The sequence below is a fragment of the Salmo salar genome, chromosome 05 (assembly GCF_965601325.2).
Source record: "Salmo salar chromosome 05, fSalSal1, whole genome shotgun sequence".
Classification (NCBI taxonomy): domain Eukaryota; kingdom Metazoa; phylum Chordata; class Actinopteri; order Salmoniformes; family Salmonidae; genus Salmo; species Salmo salar.
In genome coordinates this window covers 56382896-56400512 of record NC_138295.1, presented here as the reverse complement: position 1 = coordinate 56400512, position 17617 = coordinate 56382896, and the positions used below count along the sequence as shown (strand labels likewise).

The following is a 17617-nucleotide window of genomic DNA, read 5'->3' as shown; positions in this document are numbered from 1 at the left end:
TGACATGACGCTCTAGGCTGCTCAGATGAAGTGGGGACAATCCATGCTGATGCCAAATTAACGGAAAACAAATCCAATGACATATGAGCACTTGAGTCGGCTTAATGGACATTGATTTGGAGGCTGAGTGAGTCAGGGAGAGAAAGCACAACATTTCTCTTCGGTGGAATGTTCATGAAATATGAATATATGTGGAAAAGAACAGTGTGTAAAATCAATATTGTCAAATTATATCACCATACAGCCCACATAGCACTAAACTCAGTTTTGATTTTTGGTGTGGATGCCTGTTGCTTAAGCTTAAATTAATTCACACACAACTGTCATCATTGGTTATACCCATTGCAATTATTAATGGTTTTACTTCTTGTAGTAAATTGCTATTTGAAAGGGCATACAGTGTAAATGTTCAAATTAATCAAAAAGTTGGCAAACAAATTGTCTGTTTTCCTAGGAAGCTTTCCTCATATCTTCCTTCATTTCTCTCTCTTGTGTTTGGAGATGAGGAGGATATAATCTGATTAGGCGTTGTCACATGCACTTTAAATTCACCTTGTGAAATGCAAATGCGATCAGATGAGTAAAATTGCTATAGGCAGCCCTTACATCCAGCCCTTACATTCCTTCTCATAGTCTGTCACTCCTCAAGCTGCATTGGAGATCACACTGGCATTTGTGTTTGTTTTCTGTGCCATTTCTCGCTGCTGTAAGTACATATTAGGACATACTGTACAAGGTAACAGCCAATCAGTGGAGGCTCCTCAGAGGAGGACGGGGAGGACCATCCTCCTCAGTGATTTTCAGATGTTACATTTTTTTAACATTTAAAAAGTTATCCTTTTTAGATAAAATAACACTAAATATAATCACGACACCAAATATTTGATTAAGACATACTATTTTGCAATGAAGGTCTACAGTAGCCTCAACAGCACTCTATAGGGTAGCACCATGGTGTAGGACAGCTAGCTTCCGCCCTCCTCTGGGTACATTGACTTCAATACAAAACCTAGGAGGCTCATGGTTCTCACCCCTTCCATAGACTTACACAGTAATTTTGACAACTTCCGGAGGACGTCCTCCACCCTATCAGAGCTCTTGCAGCTTGAATTGACATGTTGTCCACCCAATCAAAGGATCAGAGAATGAATGCACTACTGAAAGCATAAGATACAGCTAGCTAGCACTGCAGTGCATAACATGTGGTGAGTAGTTGACTCAAAGAGAGAGAATGACAATAGTTTAACAGTTTTTAACAAATACATATATTCCAAAATGAAGGAGATGCAAGAGAGTCAGAGTGAGATATTTCATACATTTATTTTCACTTTCAGTTTCCCTTACTAAGCTAGCAAATGCAGCTCGCTAGTTTAGCCTACTCAAACACCCTGCTCAAACAGAGGGATGCTATGTTAGCTAGCTGGCTATGACTATCCAACACAACACTGGAACTCCTCCAAGTCAAGGTAAGCTTTTGGTTTTACAAATGTATTGCCACCGGGGCCCGCCAGTGTAAGTGCTAAACTGCTTACTGACTGTACACTAACGTTACTGTATGATTGTAGCAGGTTTACTAACATGTTTGTTCTATTAGCTATGTTGATTATGACAATACTTTTGCTAATATGGTGACAACGATGTAGGCTGCGTGTAGCAGTTATGATATTATTTTGTTTGGAAAGGTTGTTTCGCTTGGTCACATACAGCTGATGTGTTGTGCATTGACATCCACAAGCGACGAAGGGAAAAGATGAGAGGAGGAGAGCGCATAGATGTGAGAAGGAATACAACGTGGCTTTTATGAAAGTGAACTGTGTTTACGTGTGATCAGGGGTGTATTAATTCCACCGATTCTGTTTCTTAAACGGAACAAAAACGGATATAAACATACCTACATTTGTCCAATAGAAACTATCGTTTGCAACTGTTGGACTAATGATTACATCCTATATCAGCTAGATGCAGGCAAGAGTGTGCAAGGCGGTATTGAATGTGTCAGTGTCAGTCCATGCCTCCTCAAATTTTTCTCTCGACCTGTGTGCACCTACGTTGTAAACTTTCATTCATAGGCTAGGTTGTTGCAACCTCATGATGGGCATAAGGACATTTTGAGTATCATGTAATAGCCTAAACCTATCGCTGTTACATTGAACTGGGTGAATGGAATATGAATGTCAGTCATCTAATATGCTGTAATAGAAATAAGGCCATGCCCATTAAAAAAAATTGTCCTCTCTCATCTTAAACGTCACTGACCTCCACTGCTGCCAATATAAAGCAAACACCAACATAGTGTCTTAATAGGGTTTTGGGCCACCATGAGCCAGAACAGCTTCAACGCAACTTGGCATAGATTCTACAAGTGTCTGGAACTCTATTGGATGGATGTGACACCATTCTACCACAAGAAATTCTATAATTTGGTGTTTTGTTGATGGTGGTGGAAAGCACTGTCTCAGGCGCCGCTCCATAATCTCTCGTAAGTGTTGAGATCTGGTGACTGAGACGTCCATGGCAAATGGTTTACATTGTTTTCATTTCATCAAACCATTCAGTGACCAGTCGAGCCCTGTGGATGGGGGCATTGTTATCCATAGCCGTGGTAGCCAAAATAATAGCCTGCCCAGCATTTTTATACATGATGACACTTATTAACTCAGGAAACACACTTGTGTGGAAACAGCTGCGTTCAATATGCTTTGTATCCCTCATTAACTCAAGTTATTCTCCATCAAGTTCTTCTCTATTATTTTGGCAGCTACCTTTACATGCTACGTCTTGTAATATGATGTCCTAATATGGACATCATACAGTTGAGTGAAGTACAGAAGTGTGTTCTCCCTCACATTCTTCGTTTGAGGTTGTGTAGTGCTATTGGGTTACGGTGTGCCATCCCATTCCACACTGCCTGGCCCATGACAACGGGTCTCCTGGAGCAATATTTATTTGATCCGTCTCCAACCGCCACTCCTCTTCTCCTGCTTTTCCCTCCACACATGATAAGAGAGGCAAATTGAGAAGCCACCTTTTCCTGGAAACATTCCTAGAAACACAAATAATGTGTGTTTTAGCATATTCATTGATTGAAATAACAGTCGATGTAGCACGAGAGATGCTGTTGCAGCTCAAACAGCTGTTTGTTGCTACTGGAGTGAAACATGTGCGTTAATAAACACAATCATTGCACAACAATTCTAAAGGCAATTGAGTGTAAAAAAAAAAGAAAGAAACAATGGCCACGATTAAAAAGAGCTACTATTTTTATTTATCAACTGGTAATCGAAGCGGCCTTCCCATTCGCCATTTCAGTGCATAGGCAACTAGGCAGGCTTCAGTACGTCACACACCACTTTGCAATGAGAAAACAGACACCTAATTGTTTGGAACGTGAACATTTTACTATATATTATGAGGAATATCTTACCTTGCTTCAAAGTAGCCTAGCCAAAATCCAACTAAACGTGGTTTTATAAAGACTTCCATATACTATTGAAACCAGTAGTTATAACGGATATTTTCATCTCTGTCACATGAAACCGCTCACAATGGTGTTCTCCTGCTAATTGCATACTGGAAGGAACATTAGCGCATAGCGGCATTGCTGCGTTTATAATTTGAAGAAATAATTGTTTATCAACATTTTATGCTTAACTTTCTGATCCGTTGCATGAACCTTATTGCTTTTTAACGTTTTTTCCATGTAGCCTAGGCATACTGGTTGTATGAATTTGGAATCTATCGTCCCACGACTGTCCCAGAATCGGTGTGGTATAGGCTATTCTTTCTAGCACAGAATGACATCTGACCAATAGAATAGGTAAACCTTTCTACAATGGGGGATACAGTAGATTGACATAGTCTATTGATTCTGCTGTGCGTTACTTGTCTTGTTGGCTGAGGAAAAGTAAATGTGGGCAGTTATTCTAACATAGGCGCCGCGTGGGTTTCAAGTTTGGGGAAGCTAATATTCACCATAAAAAATGCATCTTTATATTAAAGCATTCCACGCATCCTTGCATTTGCAGACTCATCTAAGATAGCCTACTATTCCTAATGTGATTATTAGATCGGATAGTCAAGATTTAGGCTACTCTAAGCCACTATGTACTCTGCGTTGCATTAAATAGTACTTTTTGAAAACAGTAATCGAGTTATATATGCGCTGCATTGAATAGTCTTTTTTGAGAACAGTGATCGAATAGTCTTTTTTGAGAACAGTGATCGAGTCACTGTTCTCAAAAAAGATTATTCAATGCAGTGCATATATAACTCGATTACTGTTCTCAAAAAGTACTATTTAATGCAGCGCAGAGTGGCTTAGAGTGGGCCTAGGCTATATCAGATCGCCCACATTTCTTGTCCTTTGCCCAGGAAAATGTTGGCCTTCTACAAACACATTTTATGCAATTCTCTTACACTTTTTATGACTGGAGACAGTAGAATCTTTTTAATACGACAGAAATTACAGGGTAGCCAACTCTCCTCACACTGACAAACAGATCAATAAAAATATCCATATGTTAGTCCAACGAAAGCAGAGACAAATACAATATGACCTCCATCTAACCTGGAGGAGAAAATTATTGTCCTAGAAAAAAAACTAGGTGGCACTGACCCAATGATAAAGACAGTGCACACTCATCTAGGATATGGCCGATGTTCTCCGCTTGTGGGCTCAATTAAGTTCCGATTTTTTTAAACTAAAAGACAAACAGTTTTTCCACAATTGTATTTTTAAATTTTGGAGATATGCTTGCCCGGGTCTCTCTGCTTTTCACTTACAGTCGCAACTCAACAATCATCTATTTGGTATTTGCCGCGCACTCTTCCAAAATTGAATGCCCTATGCAATTGTTTTATTAAAGAAGCTAAGGATCCTCTGTGGCCAAATCATGCTTTCTGGTGTAGTAGCCTATTTTTTATGATTTTATTTATTTCTGTATAGACAGCAGTAAGCTAATATGGCTATATAATTTTGGCAATTTAATTCAATTTACTTCAGGGAAAGATTAGCTTCCCCTATCCTTATGGACGTTCCGCCTATGTATTCTAACGTCTAAAAATTGCTCATCGGAATTCGGTAAGAATGACGCACGCCGTTGCATCCGAGTTGCACGTTCTGTTAAGATAATTTTATTTCTGTCATTCTGAGAACCGTGGGTTGACATCCTAAACATGTTATTTAACCAATGCAAAAGGATCCAGTACATTTCTTAAATGTCCAGTAAATTAAATTGCTGCCGGTCAAATGTCCGCTGCAACATTTTCCTAACGGAAACCCTGGTGTGTACATAAACTCAGCAAAAAAATAAACATCCGCTCACTGTCAACTGCGTTTATTTTCAGCAAACTTAACATGTGTAAATATTTGTATGAACATAACAAGATTCAACAACTGAGACATAAACTGAACAAGTTCCACAGACATGTGACTAATAGAAATGGAATAATGTGTCCCTGAACAAAGGGGGGGACAACATCAAAAGTAACAATCAGTATCTGGTGTGGCCACCAGCTGCATTAAGTACTGCAGTGCATCTCCTCCTCATGGACTGCACCAGATTTGCCAGTTCTTGCTGTGAGATGTTACTCCACTCTTCCACCAAGGCACCTGCAAGTTCCTAGACATTTCTGGGGGGAATGGCCCTAGCCCTCACCCTCCGATCCAACAGGTCCCAGACGTGCTCAAAGGGATTGAGATCCGGGCTCTTCGCTGGCCATGGCAGAACACTGATATTCCTGTCTTGCAGGAAATCACGCACAGAACGAGCGGTATGGCTGGTGGCATTGTCATGCTGGAGGGTCATGTCAGGATGAGCCTGCAGGAAGGGTACCACATGAGGGAGGAGGATGTCTTCCCTGTAATTGACAGCGTTGAGATTGCCTGCAATGACAACAAGCTCGGTCCGATGATGCTGTGACACACCGCCCCAGACCATGACGGACCCTCCACCTCCAAATCGACCTCCAAACCCGCTCCAGAGTACAGGCCTTGGTGTAACGCTCATTCCTTCGACGATAAACGCAAATCTGACCATCACCCCTGGTGAGACAAAACCGCGCCTCGTCAGTGTAGAGCACTTTTTGTCAGTCCTGTCTGGTCCAGCGACGGTGGGTTTGTGCCCATAGGCGACGTTGTTGCCAGTGATGTCTGGTGAGGACCTGCCTTACAACAGGCCTACAAGCCCTCAGTCCAGCATCTCTCAGCCTATTGCGGACAGTCTGAGCACTGATGGAGGGATTGTGCGTTCCTGGTGTAACTCGGGCAGTTGTTGTTGCCATCCTGTGCCTGTCCCGCATGTGTGATGTTCGGCTGTACCGATCCTGTGCAGGTGTTGTTACACGTGGTCTGCCACTCTGAGGACGATCAGCTGTCCGTCCTGTCTCCCTGTAGCGCTGTCTTAGGCGTCTCACAGTACGGACATTTCAATTTATTGCCCTGGCCACATCTGCAGTCCTCATGCCTCCTTGCAGCATGCCTAATGCACGTTCACGCAGATGAGCAAGGACCCTGGGCATCTTTCTTTTGGTGTTTTTCAGAGTCATTAGAAAGGCCTCTTTAGTGTCCTAAGTTGTCATAACTGTGACCTTAATTGCCTACCGTCTGTAAGCTGTTAGTGTCTTAACGACCGTTCCACAGGTGCATGTTAATTAATTGTTTATGGTTCATTGAACAAGTATGGGAAACAGTGTTTAAACCCTTTACAATGAAGATCTGTGAAGTTCTCTGGATTTTTACGAATTATCTTTGAAAGACAGGGTCCTGAAAAAGGGACGTTTCTTTTTTTTCTGACTTTATTATTGGACAGCAGAACCAGTTTCACTGGAGGACATTCTGCAGCCCCTGATGGTAAATTGATGTTGGAGAACAATGATGACTCCTTGTGGGATTGAGGTGGAGAAGTGAGAAGTGTTTTTATTAGGCCAGAGTAACACCCTAACCATTAATAATGCTGTTGGTATGATTGTGTCTGTTGCTGGGCAGATAGAGACCCATGGGGGTCCTTGGCTTACAGTTAGACCACCGCCCCCAGGTTAAGTACCTTGCATAAAGGGCTCTCTCTGGTCAGTGCTCTAACCACAATGCTGAATCGTTGTTTTCTGTTATATGCTGTATTCTTCAAGCTCTGTTTCACTCAGGTTGTTCTGTTCGTATACTGATGTACACTCTTAGAAAAAAGGTGCAATCTACAACCTTAAAAGATTCTTCGGCTGTCGCCATAGGAGAACCCTTTGAATAACCCTTTTTTGTTCCAGGTAGAACCCTTTTGGTTCGAGGTAGAACCGTTTTATCCTATAGCGATAGCCCGAAGAACCCTTTGAGTTTACCATACACATCCGTCCACGACATGCAGCTGTAAAGTTTATTGTACTGCTTGTTCAAGGTGTAACCTGTACAAGGTTACTTGACTAGGGTGAAGTCATTTAAATTCCATTCATTTTGGCCAGCAGATTCTGTAAGTTAGATAACTCTGTACAACTACTCTCCTCTTCATGGACATGGCGATTTCATCTGAAACCCCAAGCCTGTGTTAAATGGAAGGCATCTGTGCATGTGCGCGCATGTGTGTCTGTCTGTCTGTCTGTCTGTCTGTCTGTCTGTCTGTCTGTCTGTCTGTCTGTCTGTCTGTCTGTCTGTCTGTCTGTCTGTCTGTCTGTCTGTCTGTCTGTCTGTCTGTCTGTGTGGTGTGTGTGGTGTGTGTGTGTGTGTGTGATAGTATTCTGAATTGCTCTATTCCCATGCACTCGCACCGTGGTGTTCAAACGTTTTTGGTGGGGACCCCATTTATTTTGCCAGAATTTCTGTGCACCACACCCCACCCCAAATCTAATGACACAACCTTAAAATTTGTACATTTGGATTTTCACATCAACAAATAACCTTCAATTCATTAAATTTTCATCCCTTTATTAAGAGAGCCGATACATACATTTACTCAATAAAATGTTATTTTTCAAATAATCTTTTTATATTGTCCCATAAAATAATCGGTCAGACTTTACTTGGATAGTCCAGATTTTTGTATCTGTAGATGCTCTACAGATGGTCATACTATCAACAAACTATATGTTGCTAAGCAACTCCTTCTTAAGGTTAGGGTTAGAATAAGGGTTAGGGTAAGGGTTAAGGTTAGGGCTAGGGTATGAATTAAGTTTAGGGTTAGGATAAGGGTTAAGGTTAAGGTTACGGTTAAAGCTAGGGTTAGGGTTAGTAGATAGTTGAAACGTTACTAATATGTTGGCAACTCCACTGCAATTCTCCAGCAACCCACTAGGGGTCGCAACCCCGACTTTGAATACCACTGCTCTAGCAGGAGTAGGCTGTGAACGGGAGGGAGAGAATTCAGTCAACCTTGTGTGAAAATTGAGGTGGGCAGAGTGGAGGACAGGCAGGCAGGCAGCAGGAGGAGAGGCAGTGGCAGCCATGACAGGAAGTGGGGAGGGAAGTACATTCATTTGTTCAGGAGAGAGAGAGTGTGTGAGAGAGAGATATTATATAGAGAGAAAGAGATGAAAAGAAAGAAAGAGAGAGAGAGCAAGAGGGAGACAGAGAGAGATAGAAAGGCAGAGGACAGAGGGGAAAGAGCATTCATATGCCCCTGAAGTAGACAGGTGCTGATTAAGAGTCTCCTCCACCTCTCCTGGTTCACTGACCTAGTGTCAGTTTCTTCCTGTGCCAGTCGGGGCTCCACGTCAGTGGTGTCACAGGAGAATAGGTCCCCCAGCCTCCAGTCCTGTGAGTGTCAATGAATTACCACAATTTCAGAAAGTGTCAGTGCAGGGGATGGAATTTGTCTGTAGCTAAAGCCTTATTTTGTTTAGTTTTTTTAACTTTTGCTTCCACGCTGAACACACCATTATGCACCATGCCGAACACACAAACCACGCCAAAGACACACACCATAACCACAAAGCTGAGAATTCCTCCGTGTTGAATTAGGTTTCTCCCCTCGCAGACTGCTGTTTCACTCTTCCTCTCATTCTCAACAATGCTCTTTCTCATTCCCCCCCTCAGGGTTTACCCTCTCCACTGTATCTGTCTTAAACCCACTGCTATTCATCTTCCATCTGCTCTCGCTCACCCATCCACTCCGTAGAACATATATCGCCTTCCTGGGGCTGACCTGGGCGTGCCTGTTCGAACTTGCGTGTGTGTGTGTATTATCCTCCAGGTGATTTTCTTTCAGGGAAAGTTGGCGGAGGAAATGAATATCAACCGCTGTGGTACAAGCAGTCCTCCTTATATCCAGCAGAATGTGGACACAGGGATCTGTCTACTCAGACCTGGGGGGAGAGCGAAGGATACATAGGGATCTGTCTACTCAGACCTGGGGGGAGAGCAAAGGATACACAGGGATCTGTCTACTCAGACCTGGGGGGAGAGCGAAGGATACATAGGGATCTGTCTACTCAGACCTGGGGGGAGAGCGAAGGATACACAGGGATCTGTCTACTCAGACCTGGGGGGAGAGCAAAGGATACACAGGGATCTGTCTACTCAGACCTGGGGGGAGAGCGAAGGATACACAGGGATCTGTCTACTCAGACCTGGGGGGAGAGCAAAGGATACACAGGGATCTGTCTACTCAGACCTGGGGGGAGAGCGAAGGATACATAGGGATCTGTCTACTCAGACCTGGGGGGAGAGCGAAGGATACACAGGGATCTGTCTACTCAGACCTGGGGGGAGAGCGAAGGATACACAGGGATCTGTCTACTCAGACCTGGGGGGAGAGCGAAGGATACCCGCTCGGGCGAGCTGAGGATAGAGTGAGAGTTTTGACCTCAATCAGACCAGTCGCTTCATACTGTACGTTAGCTTGAAAGAGACATCGTTATGCAGTGACATGACTGGTAGGGTAATGTGGTGCGTTGGGAGGGTCATAGGCTGTACGGTAATGTCTCTGTCGTACAGTATAGGACGATCCTGGCTAGTACAGGGATATAGACCTCAGCCATGACTTGTGGGTGATTGTAGCAGTAGTGTCCATGGCAACATAGCTACTGCTAGACTACAATTTATATGTCAGATGGCTGGAGTGTTTCCAATGGCGGCTTTCTGAGAGGTCAGACATAAATCATCATTTCATCTCGGCTGTCATGTATTTGATGGGCACTGACCTGATTCCATTCGCACGTTGACACAGTATCTACAAGCGTTCATGTTTATCCTCCGAATTTAAGCTGGCATGTGAATGTCCTTGACTCTGTCCCTGTCTCAACATCCCCAACCTGTTGTATTCGGAGAGTTAGCAGATCCTGTGGGGAATAAAACCCTGCTGTGTCAACCCATATTTACTACAGTATTGACAACAACAAAAAAGGAGAGCGAGATCTCTGCCTCTTGCCAATGTAATCAAGGAATGCTGCCGCTCCGCCTCTCGCAATATGTCTTTGTAAATCCCAATCCATTTAGACAAAGCCCTCCTAATTCACAATTCTCGGATTACAAAGACTCTTACAGTGGAGGATGGCGTGTGTGTGTGTGTGTGTGTGTGTGTGTGTGTGTGTGTGTGTGTGTGTGTGTGTGTGTGTGTGTGTGTGTGTGTGTGTGTGTGTGTGTGTGTGTGGCGTTTGTGCCTGTGTTTGTGTGTGTACGTGTACAACGTCTGTGCATGTGTGTCTTTTTTTCGCTCAGCAGCTTAAAAGACATTTCATTTCCTGCCGATCAAAGTGGATCATCATAATCACACAGTAACCTGCTGTGCTCTGTATCTGGGCTGTGGGCTTAGCAGTAGAAGAAAGCTCTCGATTCTACTGCTCCGAACCTTCCTTCTACTGTGTGTATATGTACAAACATGTAATCCCATTCGTGGGACTTCTTACGAGCTACATCATTATATAGTAAGAAAGCATTGGACCAAGAAGCTTACTGTATTGTAGTATAACTACTAAATGTATTATGTATTTTATGTTCCCATGCATTATTACAGCATGCATTTTATGTATGCTAAATCTTGTATAGACTAATAGCTCAGCTTGATACTATAAACCTCTTTCCGTTCCACTTCTACATTCCAGTATAATTCTGTCAATCATCAATACTGACACACTATTGGGGAAGAGCATAAAAGAGGTTGACCTGCCATTGATGCTAAGAATTTAATTGGACAATTTGATGTGAGAAGAAAGAGAATTCATACAAAGAAGGACCTTGGGCCTTTTCTCTTCCTCTTTTCCCCTTTGATATTTAACAGCCCCTATAATTTATTTGCCTCCTCTCCCTTTATTTTGGACAACCTTTTTTTTCTCTCTTTCAATTAGTATTTTTGCAGTTCTTCGTGGTCTCAAAAGCTTTTGCACTGCTCAGGGTTAAAGGACAGTGGGATTTAGCAGGGGCAGGGTTCTAGTCATTAGGCACCAAATGGAGGAAAACGGACTGGAGCAGGGAGGAGGGACTACTTGACATAAGAAACACTCATTTTCGTTTTCCGTTGCAAAACGTTATGCTGCTTCTTGCTACAGTGTGCCCTATTGAATACAACCCAGGTTTTCGCCCATGCCCAAATTAGGATTTTTCCTTATTCAACAGACATGCATTGTATTAACCAGCCTGATAATAGCTCATTTCCAATTTGATGAATTTCTCTATACCCTGAGTAGAATTGGAATGGAGTTATAGGCCTGCTCAGGCTGGTTATAGGCAGACTATCACAGTCAACCTATACTGTAGCCATATAGCATCTATCCTATTAAATAAAAAAGGACTGAAGATGGATAAAGTAACATTTGTTTCCTTTGGAACAGAATTAGTAGTGAAACCAAAGTGCTGTAACATTTATCAATTCAATCAAATAGCCGAGTACACACCAAAACGTTTAAAATGTTCAAATCAAAAAAGCAGAAAAACGTGGACAGTCGGGTTCATCGCAAATTCAGAACCGCTGGACAGCAACATAATAAACTAAAGCACTGATTATTGGGAACGAGGTCATAATGACTGCAAACGCTTGATCCAAAAAATGCAATAATTAAATAGTTAGCCTAGCCTACACCACTAAAACAATCCATATGCTATGTTCAAATCAAAAGCCTGATTAGCATCACATAAAACATTTAGCTACATCTCGAGTCCCCAGTGTAGACACATACAGAAATGAAAATATGGTTTAGTATTTAGTTTAAAAGCTCTGATGAAGGCCAAGAGAACAAGAAACACTTTTCAATGAGAAATCAAAAAAACATAATTTTTTTCCGCATACTCAAAACGGCCTACTATTTAAGACGCAAGTATGGGTATTCGGACACGGCCACTATCTCTGTCACTCTTTGAGCTGAGCACTCAGGCCATCATGCTGAAGTGATGAGTCCACACCTGGATTGACCAGTCACGTCCCCTTTTTCCAGAGGACCAGTAGTTTTTGGTCCGACTACAAATCATCCACTCTGTTTGTTAGCCTAGCATCTTTTCTTCAGGCTGCCCATGTATTCCCTCCAATTAAAAATACATTAAAGTGCTTAATGAGGAGAAATGTTTTTTTCCTCAGAGGAAGAATTGTTCAGAGAAGTCAGTTTTAAACTTTACAGCAAATGATGGAGAGCTGGAAAAGAAAGCGAATCTATTTTTCATGTTGAGTGCAACTTTAACGTGTTTAAGTGGGAGTAGAAAAAAAGAAAACTGACGCAATGGAAATATAGCCTCTGTAGCCTGTAGGCTACCCTGCATATTCTGTAGGCTACCCTGCATATTCTGTAGGCTACCCTGTATATTCTGTAGGCTACCCTGCATATTCTGTAGGCTACCCTGCATATTCTGTAGGCTACCCTGCATATTCTGTAGGCTACCCTGTATATTCTGTAGGCTACCCTGCATATTCTGTAGGCTACCCTGTATATTCTGTAGGCTACCCTGTATATTCTGTAGGCTACCCTGTATATTCTGTAGGCTACCCTGTATTGTCTGTAGGCTACCCTGTATTGTCTGTAGGCTACCCTGTATATTCTGTAGGCTACCCTGTATATTCTGAACAGAAACAAATGTACAGCACTGTACAGTTTTACGACAACAATAAACCCCCTTCAAAGTATGGCCCCTTAGCTTTCATAATTAAGAAAAAGGATTGTAAAGTGTATTTTTTTATAGGCCACAGTATATAACAGTCTTTGTGGGTCAAAGGCCACAGCTTTAAACAGTGTATGGTATTGATCCTGGTGGCTTTGGCTAGTGATCTATGTCTTCCAGGGAAAAGGCTTTCTCCATAGTGGGGAGATTGTGGTTGATTTGTGACTGAGGAGATTAAGATGTTAGGTCTCACACACACACACACACACACACACACACACACACACACACACACACACACACACACACAGCCTTGTGGAGCTCTGTGGTCACAGCTAAATGGATTAATTACAGTTAGTCACTCTTTCTCCCATTTAGAGCTTCAGCCGCTCGATATGTCTGCTATGTCTTCAGTCTGGGTGGGGAACTGCCTCGTCATAACTCTGCTGTGTGTCGTGGCGCACCTTCCCCATCATGCATTATTCCCAGAGAACTCATAACCCCTTGTTGTTTATCCCTCACATATACTGTATGTGCAGGTTTTGAGAAAAGTTTGAGAAGTAGAGCGGTGTCGGTCTGGCCCTTTGTTTCGCAGTCGAAGACAGATAGAGGCAAAGGGGAAGTAAGTTTGATCGCGTCTTGTTTTCATCCTCACGACAGACATCACAATTCGCGCTGTCAAAAAGGCATTGAGAATTCAGACAAGTTTGGTCACGTCGTTCTTTATTCCAAACAAGGTTTTATGGAATTGGTTATGGTGTGTGTGTGTGTGTGTGTGTGTGTGTGTGTGTGTGTGTGTGTGTGTGTGTGTGTGTGTGTGTGTGTGTGTGTGTGTGTGTGTGTGTGTGTGTGTGTGTGTGTGTGTGTGTGTGTGTGTGTGTGTGTGTGTGTGTGTGTGTGTGTGTGTGTGTGTGTGTGCGCGTGTGTGTGTCTGTTTGTTTGTGTAGACACAACAATGCAATAGGTGCACACACATCACCTAGTCAAGGTGCACACACATCACCTAGTCACATCAGCACACTGTCCCAAAGAAGAATCAGCATGAAAAGGAATCCTTCACAGAATGAAACAAGAGCAACCAATAGGCAGGAACTGAATACCTGAGTTATTTCAAGGCCAGGCCACATAAAAAGAATAATGTGTCTGCTGACAGGAGAGAATTTCTTTCTTATCTGATCTCACTGTCTGTGATTCATCTTTCGATGGTTAGAGTAGTGAAACACTGCAGAAGCCTCTGATATTCATTTAGGATGTAATGAAGGTGCAGTGCTCTATTAATTAAGCGCCGTCAAAGCAACACGTGAATTGCCAGACAGATAGAAAGCCTGGGTGCAGTAATGAATGACCGGATGAATAATGAATAATATTACATGTAGCTTTGCAGCTCGGGGAATAGCAATCGCGTGTTATCTCACTCAAAACTCGCGGGAGATCTCGCATCGGTCCAGTCGCTCAGGTATACTATTGGATTAGCCACTAGGGCTTCCACACCTGCATGTCTGTGTATGTCGCAACTATCACACCAACCCACCCTCAACACACGCAGACAAACACAAATGCATACACACACACACACACACACACACACACACACACACACACACACACACACACACACACACACAGGCAAGCTAGAACAGGCCGACTCTGTAATTGATCTGGTTCTTCATATTTAGTGTAACGCAATTAGCTAATGGCCTGGCCTTTTAGCAGGCAGCAGGCAAGCAGCACGAGGAGAGATTTGGAAGTGGTCCCCCCGGCATTGATGATTCGGAAGGATGAACGACCACGAAGCGGAGGCGGGAAGCTTGGAAATAGCAAATAACCCCAGCCAGACTTTTATGTATCATTACAACGCTGGCCTGTCCCCTGTTTAGCTGTGTGTGTGTGTGTGTGTGTGTGTGTACATGCAGGCTTGTGTCTGCTTTACGACAGAGCCATGGGGTAATGGAGCCTTGTCCTTCACTCAGCACTCCACACTACAGAGTTTGTGATATGCTGATGGTAATATAGTGTATATTATTAAATACTCTGACAGGAGCGTCTGGATTAAAGCAGCCAGTGACCATGGCCCACTTTCTGTCTCCCTCTTTTTCTTTTCCACAAATTGCCATTTCTATTCTTTTCCTCCTCCGGCTTTTTATGTTCCTCTCCTCTCTCAAGCTCTTAATTTCTTTCTCCTTTTCTTGCCTCGGTTTATTTACTCTGCTCTTGTCCACCCCAGCTACTGTAAATGCATGGGTTCCCTTGCTCTCCCTTCCCTCCCTGGCCTCCCAGCTGGTTCTGCCGTGAGCTTGACCATACTTATCCCACCCAGATGTCTGTGAGATAAAGGAGTCCGTTCACAAGCTCTCTTCCTAGGCCAGTAAGGCTTTGTATTGTTAGGGGGAGAGAGCACATTTAGCACAGTCCCATAGGACCTGTGGACGCTCTCTGATCTATGTTCCCTATGGGCAAGGGGCTCATACTAAACTATACACATTCTCTCCATCTCTCTCTCCCTTTCTCTCTCACTCTCACCCGCTCTCACCCTGGAAGCACTTAAAGATCATGGACAGCGTCCGAGAGGATGCCGTCTAATGAAAGTCTTCTAATCCCCAAAAGCCTTCTAATTCTTTCCCCTCTCATCTCTTACACACTCTTTAGTTATCCTCTCCACACGTGGTACCTGGGGCAGGAGTAGGGACACTGTGGTAGAAGGAAATAGCCAATGAAAACCTATGTCGCGGCTCTGAAGCTGTCGAATAAAGGCTCCCTTCGATTCTTTGATGCTCCGTCATCCAGATTCCCGCTCACGAACGTGGATGAATTGTTTAAGTCTTCATGTATATGGATGGATATTTCAGTTCTCTCTGATCAGCCATAGTTGGATTACAAAGTGGTCTAAATGAAAAAGAACGGTTTTCTAATGCGACTTCTGTTGATTGATGGCTCACAGCCTGTCAGTGGGTTTTGTAGATGTACTGTGGTGAATTCATCTACTCGATGACATTACCGTCCCTGGGAAGGCTGCTAAAGCCGCCCCATTATACTGTATGTAGCTCCCAGCCAGTGTGATTGACAGGCTTAAATCACAGTCCATTATTGATTGATGGTTTCCCTTGAAGCCTCCTCATTTTGTTTACGCGAGTTTGCGGGGTAATATTGTCATTCTGGTTGGTACGGTTTGAAAACTCAAGGCAGCCAACACAACAACACCACGGGAGGTAGTCCGACACAGCTGGAGGCAGAGATGTTCGAACCGAATGACTCTCTTGGAAAAATACATTTCCTAAGTGATTTCCACCACAGTAAGTGATACACTAATGGATAGTAGTTTATTGTAAAGCTATTCACGTGCTTTTCCCAAACACTGTAGAGTACATGTCCCCAACAGGCTGGTATTGATTCATTTCATTGTCTGCGTAGTGTTCTGTTTTGGATGTACTGTACAGGTTTATTCACTGGGTGTTTCTCCTTCTCCCTCAGTCCACATAAAAACACCTGGGCTGCGTCTCAAATGTCACCCTATCCCCTCTATATACTGCAGGTCTAAAGTAATGCACTATGTAGGGAAAAGTCTGCCGTTTGGGATGCATCCTTGGTCAAGGACAGCTATAGTAATCTCTGACTTCACAAAAGGGATGTTTTCCTTCGATTCCCCCTAGAGGCCCGGATAGGGAATGTATCATTGTAGTTTTGTTAAAAATAGGATTACTGCCCCCAAAAAAAGGTTGATATTTTGTTTAATATGCGTGGAGGCTTAGGCTACAGCACGTCATTCCGGGCTAGTTCCGATGTGGAGATGTGTGTACAGCTCAGTAATACTCTACTGACAGCTAGCATGGATGGATTTGGTCTTCTAGAAACTGGGCCAGCTGCCACCCAAACAGGAAGCTGTTTTATCATCGAATGACAGAAGCCAGGTGGTAGATGTCATATTTAGTGTGTACAAATGTGGTACAAATGAATGGCACTGCAATGTGTGAAGGTGTGAGCATGCAGCCACGCACACACAGGGGTGCACGCGCACTCTCTCTCTCCCTCTCGCTCTCGCTCTCTCTCTCTCTCGCTCTCTCTCTCACTTAAGCTCAAAAAGCAACCACATTCCCCACGAGCAGAGTTGTAGGAAAGTAAGAAATCAATAATTTGTGTCCCATCTATCTCTTTGGCACTGCCAGCCGACTCATCTCTTACCCTCCTCCCGCTCCCCGCTCTGCTCCCTCTCGTCTGCGCTGCAGACAGTGGCCCGGCGGACAGGGTGGGCACGATGCCCCGACTTTGGGCACCAGCTGGAGCGGGGCTGTTTAACAAGGGGCAGACCGGCCGATCTATCACTCCATTAAAGACAGAGGGCTCTGCTGATTGGGCCCGCTCAGCCTTGATGCGCTGCCATCACGACCCCTCATCCACCCCCCCCTCACCAAGGTGATGGATGAGTTGCAGAAGAGCTGACTAGCAGACACACACAGCCGTGTAGGCAGCACACATGCACACGCATAGCACAGATGCACTCATACACACACATGGACAGATGGAAGCACAGATGCACACACTCACACCTCTCACACGCACACATAGACAGGCACACAATCACACTCACCCACACACAATCACACAATCGCACACGAAAAC

At 43.7% G+C, this 17617-nt stretch overlaps 1 protein-coding gene across 1 annotated transcript in view; it reads left to right on the top strand.

Moving 5' to 3' along the window:
* The window catches only part of LOC106605146 (mannosyl-oligosaccharide 1,2-alpha-mannosidase IA), a 202591-nt gene that overhangs the window by 144434 nt on the left and 40540 nt on the right, over positions 1–17617 (top strand). The gene's annotated exons all lie outside the window — the stretch shown is intronic.